Source organism: Oncorhynchus gorbuscha, linkage group LG10 (assembly GCF_021184085.1).
Source record: "Oncorhynchus gorbuscha isolate QuinsamMale2020 ecotype Even-year linkage group LG10, OgorEven_v1.0, whole genome shotgun sequence".
Classification (NCBI taxonomy): Eukaryota; Metazoa; Chordata; class Actinopteri; order Salmoniformes; family Salmonidae; genus Oncorhynchus; species Oncorhynchus gorbuscha.
The window spans coordinates 18,586,316-18,597,656 of record NC_060182.1 but is presented as its reverse complement, the minus strand read 5'-3'; positions in this window follow the sequence as shown (position 1 = coordinate 18,597,656).

Sequence of the window (11,341 nt, the reverse complement as noted above, 5' to 3'; positions counted from 1 at the left end):
AAACTGAGCAATCAGTGGAGAAGGGCCTTGGTCAGGAAGGTGACCAAGAACCCGATGGTCACTCTGACAGAGCTCCATAGTTCATCTGTGGAGATGGGAGAACATTCCAGAAGGACAACCATCTCTGCAGCACTCCACCAATCAGGCCTTTATGGTAGTGCGGCCAGACGGAAGCCACTGGGAGACGAGTCAGGATAGAGGCAAAGATTAATTGAGCAAAGTACAGAAAGATCCTGAATGAAAACCTGCTCCAGAGCACTCAGGACATCAGACTGGGGAGAAGGTTCACCTTCCAACAGGACAACGACCCAAAGCACACAGCCAAAACAATGCAGGAGTGGCTTCGAGACAAGTCTCTGAATGCCCCTGAGTGGCCCAGCCAGCGCCCAAACACAATCAAACATCTCTGGAGAGACTTGAAATTAGCTGTGCATCAGCGCTCCCCATCCAACCTGAAAGAACTTGAGGATCTGCAGAGAAAACTGGGAGAAACTCCCTAAATACAGGTGTGCCAACCTTGTAGCGTCATACCCAAGAAGACTGGATGCCGTAATACCTGCCAAAAGGTGCTTCAACGAAGTACTGAGTAAAGTGTTTGATTGCTTATGTAAATGTGATATTTCAGTTTTTCTTTTTATATATATAAATTAGCAAAAGTCTCAACCTGTTTTTGCTTTGTCATTATGGGGTTGTGTGTGTAGATTGAGGAAAACATTTATTTTAGAATAAGGCTGTAATGTAACAAAATGTGGAAAATGTCATGTTTTGAAAAGAAGGTCGACGACATCCGATCCTCGTTTGCTAAGTCAAACGACACCGCTGGTTCTGCTCACACTGCCCTACCCTGTGCTCTGACCTCTTTCTCCCCTCTCTCTCCAGATGAAATCTTGCGTCTTGTGACGGCCGGCCGCCCAACAACCTGCCCACTTGACCCTATCCCCTCCTCTCTTCTCCAGACCATTTCCGGAGACCTTCTCCCTTACCTCACCTCGCTCATCAACTCATCCCTGACCGCTGGCTACGTCCCTTCCGTCTTCAAGAGAGCGAGAGTTGCACCCCTTCTGAAAAAACCTACACTCGATCCCTCCGATGTCAACAACTACAGACCAGTATCCCTTCTTTCTTTTCTCTCCAAAACTCTTGAAACGTGCCGTCCTTGGCTAGCTCTCCCGCTATCTCTCTCAGAATGACCTTCTTGATCCAAATGAGTCAGGTTTCAAGACTAGTCATTCAACTGAGACTACTCTTCTCTGTATCACGGAGGCGCTCCGCACCGCTAAAGCTAACTCTCTCTCCTCTGCTCTCATCCTTCTAGACCTATCGGCTGCCTTCGATACTGTGAACCATCAGATCCTCCTCTCCACCCTCTCCGAGTTGGGCATCTCCGGCGCGGCCCACGCTTGGATTGCGTCCTACCTGAGAGGTCGCTCCTACCAGGTGGCGTGGCGAGAATCTGTCTCCTCACCACGCGCTCTCACCACTGGTGTCCCCCAGGGCTCTGTTCTAGGCCCTCTCCTATTCTCGCTATACACCAAGTCACTTGGCTCCGTCATAACCTCACATGGTCTCTCCTATCATTGCTATGCAGACGACACAAAATTAATCTTCTCCTTTCCCCCTTCTGATGACCAGGTGGCGAATCGCATCTCTGCATATCTGGCAGACATATCAGTGTGGATGACGGATCACCACCTCAAGCTGAACCTCGGCAAGACGGAGCTGCTCTTCCTCCCGGGGAAGGACTGCCCGTTCCATGATCTCGCCATCACGGTTGACAACTCCATTGTGTCCTCCTCCCAGAGCGCTAAGAACCTTGGCGTGATCCTGGACAACACCCTGTCGTTCTCAACTAACATCAAGGCGGTGGCCCGTTCCTGTAGGTTCATGCTCTACAACATCCGCAGAGTACGACCCTGCCTCACACAGGAAGCGGCGCAGGTCCTAATCCAGGCACTTGTCATCTCCCGTCTGGATTACTGCAACTCGCTGTTGGCTGGGCTCCCTGCCTGTGCCATTAAACCCCTACAACTCATCCAGAACGCCGCAGCCCGTCTGGTGTTCAACCTTACCAAGTTCTCTCACGTCATCCCGCTCCTCCGCTCTCTCCACTGGCTTCCAGTTGAAGCTCGCATCCGCTACAAGACCATGGTGCTTGCCTACGGAGCTGTGAGGGGAACGGCACCTCAGTACCTCCAGGCTCTGATCAGGCCCTACACCCAAACAAGGGCACTGCGTTCATCCACCTCTGGCCTGCTCACCTCCCTACCACTGAGGAAGTACAGTTCCCGCTCAGCCCAGTCAAAACTGTTCGCTGCTCTGGCCCCCCCAATGGTGGAACAAACTCCCTCACGACGCCAGGACAGCGGAGTCAATCACCACCTTCCGGAGACACCTGAAACCCCACCTCTTTAAGGAATACCTAGGATAGGATAAGTAATCCTTCTCACCCCCCCCCCCTTTTAGATTTAGATGCACTATTGTAAAGTGACTGTTCCACTGGATGTCATAAGGTGAATGCACCAATTTGTAAGTCGCTCTGGATAAGAGCGTCTGCTAAATGACTGAAATGTAATGTAATGTAATGTCATGGGGTCTGAATACTTTCTGAAGACACTGTGGGTATCAAACATACAGTACCAGTCAAAAGTTTGGACGCACCTACAAGGGTTTAGTTATTTTTTACTATTTTCTGCATTGTAGAATAATAGTGAAGACATCAAAACTATGAAATAACACATATGTAATCATGTAGTAACCAAAAGAAAAGTGTAAACCAATGAAAACATTTTATAATTTTAGATTCTTCAAAGTATCCACCCTCTTCTTAACACTCTTGGCATTCTCTCAACCAGCTTTATGATGAATGCTTTTCTAACAGTTTTGAATCTGTTCCCACATATGCTGAGCACTTGTTAGCTGCTTTTCCTTGTCTCTGTGGCCCAACTCCTCCCAAACCATCTCAATAGAGTTGCGGTTGGGTGATTGTGGGGGCCAGTTTATCTGATGCAGCGCTCCATCTTGGTTAAACAGCCCTTACACAGCCTGGAGGTGTGTTTTGTGTCATTGTCCTGTTGGAAAAAAAGCGATAGTCCCAAAAAAGCGCAAATCAGATGGGATGGCGTATTGGTGCAGAATTCTGTGGTAGCCATGCTGGTCAAGTGTGCCTTGAATTCTAAATAAATCACTGACAATGTCACCAGCAAAGCACCACCATACTAAAAGGACAGATTTCCACCAATCTAATGTCCATTGCTCTTATTTCTTGACCCAAGCAAAGTATCTTCTTATTGGTGTTTCTTTGCAGCAATTCGACCATGAAGGCTCCTCTGAATAGTTGATGTTGAGATGTGTCTCTTACTTGAACTCTGAATAATTTATTTGGGCTGCAATTTCTGAGGCTGTTAACTGATGAACTTATCCTCTGCAGCAGAGGTAACTCTGGGTCTTCCAGAGAGCCACTATAGCGCTTTATGGTTTTTGTGACTGCACTAGTTCTTGAAATGTTCCACATTGACTGACCTTCATGTCTTAAAATAATGATGGACTGTATTTTCTCTTTGCTTATGTGAGCGGTTCTTACCATAATATGGACTTGATCTTTCACCAAAAGGGCCATCTTCTGTTATACCCCCCCTTCCTTGTCACAACACAACTGATTGGCTCAAACGCATTAACGAAATAAATTCCCCAAATTAACACCTGTTAATTGAAACGCATTCCAGGTGACTACCTCATGATGCTGGATGAGAGAATGCCAAGAGTGTGCAACGTTGTCATCAAGGCAAACGGTGGCTACTTTGAAGAATCTCAAATATATTTTTATTTGTTTAACACTTTTGGTTAATACATGATTCTATATGTGTTGTTTCATAGTTCAGATGACTTCACTATTATTCTACAATGAAAGAGAAAACCCCTTGACTGAGTAGTTGTTCTTATGCTACAGACAGAAGTTGTCTCATCGATGGTACCAACTTCAGACAAGTCCCCTGACACTTGTGGGGGTCGTAGAGAACCATTGTGTTCGTGAGTCTCCCCTTTCCATAGAGTGGTCTTAATAGTTTATAGGTCAATTCGTTTGGACACTACAGACATCCCAAAAATCAGCCTTCTCAGAAATGTCTCATGGTCTGACAAAACAGCTCTCTTTGCCACCTCTCACCGCAGATGAGGAAGTGCCACGTTGGCGGATGTGAGGGCTTAAGACGCATCCGATGCAAAAAAATAGATTTCAAAAATCTCTTGCTTAAACTGACAGATTTTGACGGTGCATCAATCGACTCTAGTGGGTTTTAATCCAATAATCCTGAATTTGTGATTCAATGAATGTAAACTAGGACACTGTAGAAACAATCTAGTGCCTGTGCACAAGCCTTCCCTGAAAACCCCAATCTACCTGTGACAGGAGTCTACCTGGTAGTAACATTAGCATTTCACAGAACCCAAAATGTAACCGGAAGTTGAAACTCCTAATACCACACATCTCCTATCAACTTATGTCTATAATGGTTGTTTATATGGCATGTGACAGAACGGAAACCTCAACAGGCGTCAACAAGCCCCAAAAAAACAAATCACCAACTGGAATAGCCGACAAAGGCGGCATCTCTGTGATCCATCAGCACTGAACACTTGCAACATTGGTACTAACGCCACACAAATGGGAGCTGTACTGATAAACGCTACGATGGCGTGCTGCCACTTTTTCCAAGCAAATCTGAGGCGAAATGTGCTGGTTTCTTTTTTGCTTTGTTCTGTTTTAATCTAGCATGCTTCAAATGACAGGCTTACATGCTGCAGTATCAGAAATGGATCAAACTAAAAACAGAGGTGGACACACACGCACACACACATCAGACATACATGTAGAGCTGCAATAGGATAATTCAGCACAGCAATAGCTGCTGCCTGTGAGAACATTAGGTCAATGGCAAAGAGATCAGATATTACATATGGGTGCATAGAGATTTTCATCATAAGGCCAGACACAAGGAGTGATTTCAAGGAATAATATATCTCTTCGTCTAAGCCACCACATCGAAGTCCTCTAACTAACCAATGTTTTCAGATGTTGTTTCATCTGGATGCAAACTTTAGGAAGAAAGGTGGTCAGGATAGGATTGAGATTGCATAGGATTAGATGTAATCCTTTCTATCATGTCAAGGAGATGTCACCAGTAGCCATAAATTGCAATCTGACATACTGTATCGCAAAGGAAAGCCGGTCAGATAAGTTTTATAAGTCTTTGATTAATGTTAAATCTTTAATTAAATTATCATTGTGCAGTCTGAATCTGAGAGGGTGACGATCAGTCTTATCAAAACCAAGTCACTGCTAATTATAATCATCTTTAATCACCATAATCTTCTTCTTCTTGAACCCCATCATCACAATAAATGCTTAATATGGAAATAGACAGCACCTGATTTCATGGCATCATGCAGACATGCCCACGTAGAATGAATGCAAAGCACCAGTCATCACCACTCCAATCTCATGTCTAAACTACAGAGGCTGCGTTTAGACAGATCTGACATTAGTCAAAAGACCAATTAGTGGAAAAAAGATCAGAATTGTGCTGCCTGTGTAAATGCAGCCAGAGTGTGTTGGTCAATAAATGATGTCAGCACCTTTTCAAAGATGGCCCTGGACTGGGGACCAGCCACACGGGTGACACATACATATACACATACAGTACCAGTCAAAAGTTTGGACACACCTACATTGTAGAATAAGTGAAGACATCAAAACTATGAAATAACACATATGGAATCACGTAGTAGACCAAAGTGTCAAACAAATCCAAATATATTTTATATTTGAGATTCTTCAAAATAGCCACCCTTTGCCTTGATGACAGCTTTAAACGCTTGGCATTCTCTCAACCTGCTGACTACCTCATGAGGTAGAATGCATAGCTAGAATGCATTTAAATTCAAATCAAAGTTTATTGATCACATACACATAGCTGATGTTAATGCGTGTGTAGCGAAATGCTTGGGCTTCTAGTTCCGACAGTGCAGTAATATCTAACAAGTAATCTAACAAATACACAACAACTAACTTATACACACACGTGCTTCTACACCTGCATTGCTTGCTGTTTGGGGTTTTAGGCTGGGTTTCTGTACAGCACTTTGAGATATCAGCTGATGTACGAAGGGCTTTATAAATACATTTGATTTGATACACACAAATGTAAAGAGATTAATAACAATATGTACATATAAATATATGGATGAACGATGGCCTTGCGGCATATGCAAGACGCAGTAGATGGTATCGAATACAGTATATACATATTAGATGAGTAATGTAGGATGTGTAGACATTATTAAAGTGGCGTTATTTAAAGTGACTAGTGATTTCAAGTTTTCACAACAATCGGAAATCTGTATTTTTGGACACTGATTTGGACGATTCTTTTTTTACACCTTTATTTAATCTTTATTTAACTAGGCAAGTTAGTTAAGAACACATTTATTTTTAATGACGGCCTAGGAACGGTGGGTTAACTGCCTTGTTCAGGGGCAGTTAACCCACCGTTCAGCTCGAGGATTCAATCTTGCAACCTTACAGTTAACTAGTCCAATGTTTTAACCACCTGATTACATTGCCTGCCTGTTACGCAAATGCAGTAAGCCAAGGTAAGTTGCTAGCTAGCATTAAACTTATCTTGTAAAAAAATAATCAATCATAATCACACGTTAACTACACATGGTTGATGATATTACTAGTTTCTCTATCGTGTCCTGCGTTGCATATAATAATATAATATATTTTTAAACCTGCATATTTCGCTAAAATAAATCCAGGTTAGCAGGCAATATTAACCAGGTGAAATTGTGTCACTTCTCTTGAGTTCATTGCACACAGCGTCAGGGTATATGCAACAGTTTGGGCCGCCTAGCTCAGTTCGAACTAATTTGTAAGAATTTTACGTAATTGTGATATAACATTGAAGGTTGTGCAATGTAACAGGAATATTTAGACTTATGGATGCCACCAGTTAGATAAAATACGGAACGGGTCTGTATATCACTGAAAGAATAAACGTCTTGTTTTCAGGAGGATAGTTTCCGGGTTCGACCATATTAATGACCTAAGGCTCGTATTTCTGTGTGTTATTATGTTATAACTAAGTCTATGATTTGATAGAGCAGTCTGACTGAGCGGTGGTAGGCACCAGCAGGCTCGTAAGCATTCATTCAAACAGCACTTTCATGCATTTGACAGCAGCTCTTCGCAATGCTTCAATAAAGCCTTGCGCTGTTTATGACTTCAAGCCTATCAACTCCCGAGATTAGGCTGGTGTAACCGATGTGAAATGGCTAGCTAGTTAGCGGGGTGCATGCTAATAGCGTTTCTAACGTCACTCGCTCTGAGACTTGGAGTAGTTGTTCCCTTTGCTCTGAATGGGTAATGCTGCTTCGAGGGTGGCTGTTGTCAATGTGTTCCTGGTTCGAGCCCAGGTTGGAGCGAGGAGAGGGATGGAAGTTATACTGTTACACTGGCAATACTAAAGTGCCTATAAGAACAGCCAAAGGTTAATGAAATGCAATAGAGAGACATCGTCCTATAATAACTACAACCTAAAACTTCTTACCTGGGAATATTGAAGACTCATGTTAAAAGGAACCACCAGCTTTCATATGTTCTCATGTTCTGAGCAAGGAACTTAAACGTTAGCTTTCTTACATGGCACATATTGCACTTTCACTTTCTTCTCCAACACTTTGTTTTTGCATTATTTAAACCAAATTGAACATGTTTCATTATATATTTGAGGCTAAATTGATTTTATTGATGTATTATATTAAGTTAAAATAAGTGTTCATTCAGTATCGTTGTAATTGTCATTATTACAAATAAATCTAATTTAAAATATTAAAATAAACTTTTAAAAAATATTTAAAAATAATAATAAATCGGCCATTTATCGGTATTGGCTTTTTTTTGGTCCTCCAATAAATCGGTATCGGCATTGAAAATTAATCAGTCGACCTCTATCCTGGACCCAGGGTCTCGAGCTTCATGATGAGCTTGGAGGGTACTTTGGTGTTAAATGATGAGTTAGTCAATGAACAGCATTCTTACAGTTGAAGTCGGAAGTTTACATACACTTATGGAGTCATTAAAACTAATTTTTCAACCACACCACACATTTCTTGTTAACACACTACAGTTCTGGCAAGTCGGTTAGGACATCTAATATTTCACTTACAGTGAAATTGTATCACAATTCCAGTGGGTCAGAAATGTACATACACTAAGTGTACTATGCTTTAAACAGCTTGGACATTCCAAAAAAGGATGTCATGGCTTGAGAAGCTTCGGATAGGCTAATTGACATCCTTTGAGTCAATTGGAGGTGTACCTGTGGATATATTTCAAGGCCTACCTTCAAACTCCATGCCTCTTTGCTTGACATCATGGTAAAATCAAAAGAAATCAGCCAAGACAATAAAATTGTAGACCTCCACAAGTCTGGTTCATCCTTGGGAGCAATTTCCAAACGCCTGAAGGTACCTTGTTCATCTCTACAAACAATAGTATGCACGTATAAACACCATGGGACCACACAGCCTTCATACCACACAGGAAGAAGATGCGTTCTGTCTCCTGGAGATGAATGTGAGAAAATTGCAAATCAAACCCAGATCAACAACAAAGGACCTTGTGAAGATGCTGGTGTAAACAGGTACAAAAGTGTCAAAATATACAGTAAAACTAGTCCTATATCGACAACCTGAAAGACCGCTCAGTAAAGAAGAAGCCACTGCTCCAAAACCACCATAAAAAAAGCCAGACTATGGTTTGCAACTGCACATGGGGGCAAAGATAGCACTTTTTGGAGAAATGTCTTCTGGTCTGATGAAACAAAAATGGAACTGTTTGGCCATAATGACCATCGTTATGTTTGGAGGAAAAGGGGGAGGCTTGCAAGCCGAAGAACACTAATCCAACCGTGAAGCACAGTGATGGCAGCATCATGTTGTGGGTGTGCATTGCTGCAGGAGGGATGGCAAGGAAAGGAAAATTATGTGGATATATTGAAGCAACATCTCAAGACATCAGTCAGGAAGTGAAAGCTTGGTCGCAAATGGGTCTTCCAAATGGACAATGACCCCAAGCATACTTCCAAAGTCGTGGCAAAATGGCTTAAGGATAACAAAGTCAAGGTATTGGAGAGGCCATCACAAAGCACTGTGACCTCAATCCTGTAGAAAATGTGTGGGTAGAACTGAAAAAGCATGTGTGAGCAAGGCCTGACTCAGTTACATCAGCTCTGTCAGGAGGAATGGGACAAAATTCACCCAACTTATTGTGGGAAGCTTGTGGAAGGCTACCTGAAACATTTGACCCAAGTTAAACTATTTAAAGGCAATGCTACCAAATACTAATTGAGTGTATGTAAACGTCTGACCAACTGGGAATGTGATAAAATAAATAAAATATTAAATAAATATATATGTATATATATGCCATTTAGCAGACGCTTTTATCCAAAGCGACTTACAGTCATGTGTGCATACATTCTACGTATGGGTGGTCCCGGGGATCGAACCCACTACCCTGGCGTTACAAGCGCCATGCTCTACCAACTGAGCTACAGAAGGACCACGATAATCACTCTACTATTATTCTGACATTTCACATTCTTAAAATAAAGTGGTGATCCTAACTGACCTAAAACAGGGAATTTTTACTAGGATTGTCAGGAAAAACTTGTGAAAAACTGAGTTTAAATGTATTTGGCTAAGGTTTATGTAAAACTCCGACTTCAACTGTAGCTAAGAGGTCAGTGTGCAGTGTGATGGCGATTACATAATCTGTGGACCTATTGGGGCGGTAAGCAAATTGGAGTGGGTCTAGTGTCAGGTAGGGTGGAGGTAATATGATCCTTGACTAGTCACTCAAAGCACTTCATGATGACTTCACGATAGTCATTTAGTTCAGTTACCTTAGCTCTCTTGGGGACAGGAACAATGGTGGCCATATTGTAGCAAGTGGGCATAGCAGACTGGGAAAGGGATTGATTATGTCCGTAAACAAACCTGTCAGCTGGTCTGCGCATGCTCTGAGGAAGCAGCTAGGGATACCATCTGGGCCAGCAGCCTTGCGAGGGTTAACATGTTTAAATGTTTTACTCACGTTGGCCATGGAGAAGGGAGAGCCCACAGGCTTTGGTAGCGGGCCGTTTCAGTGGCACTATTGTCCTCAAAGCGAGCAAAGAAGTTGTTTAATTTGTCTGGGAGCAAGACGATGTCCGCGACGGGGCTGGTTTTCGTTTTGTAATCCGTGATTGACTGTAGACCCAGCCACATGATCCGTTGAGCCGCAACTCTACTTTGCAGAGTTACCTCTGCTGAAAAGTTCATTAAAGTTAACTGCACCTCAGATTGCAGCCCAAATAAATGCTTCAGAGGGCTTCATGGTTGAATTGCTGCAAAGAAACCACTACTAAAAAGGACACCAATTAAAATATACTTGCTTGGGCCAAGAAATACAAACAATGGACATTAGACCAGTGAAAATCTGTCCTTTGGTCTGATGAGTCCAAATTTGAGATTTTTTGTTCCAACCGCCGTGTCTTTGTGAGATGCAGAGTAGATGAATGGATGATCTCCACATGTGTGGTTCCCACCGTGACGCATGTAGGAGGAGGTGTGATGTGGGGGTGCTTTGCTGGTGACACTGTGATTTATTTAGAGTTCCAGCATGGCTACCACAGCGTTCTGTAGTGATCTGGTTTGCGCTTAGTGGGACTATGATTTGTTTTTCAACAGGACAATGACCTAAGACACACCTCCGGGCTGTGTAAGGGTTATTTGACCAAGAAGGGGAGTGATGGAGTACTGCATCAGATGACCTGGCTTCCTCAATCACCCGACCTCAACCCAATTGAGATGGTTTCGGATGAGTTAGACCACAGAGTGAAGGAAAAGCAGCCAACAAGTGCTCAGCTTATGTGTGAACTCATTCAAGACTGTTAGAAAAGCATTCCAGGTGAAGGTGGTTGAAAGAATGCCAAGCGTGTGCAAAGCAGTCATCAAGGCAAAGGGTGGCTACTTTGAAGAATCTCAGATATTTTTTAATTCTTTTTTGGTTACCACATGATTACATGTGTTATTTCATAGTTTTGATGTCTTCACTGTTATGCTACAATGTAGAAAACAGTAAAAATAAAGAAAAACCTTGAATTAGTAGGTGTGTCCAAACTTTAGACTGGTGCTGTACGTACATACAGGTCATTCTCCCTGTAAGCATTACCTAATCTCTCCGTCACTCCTCTAACCCACTAGAGATAACGTTGTGTTTAGTCTGTTATTCATGACC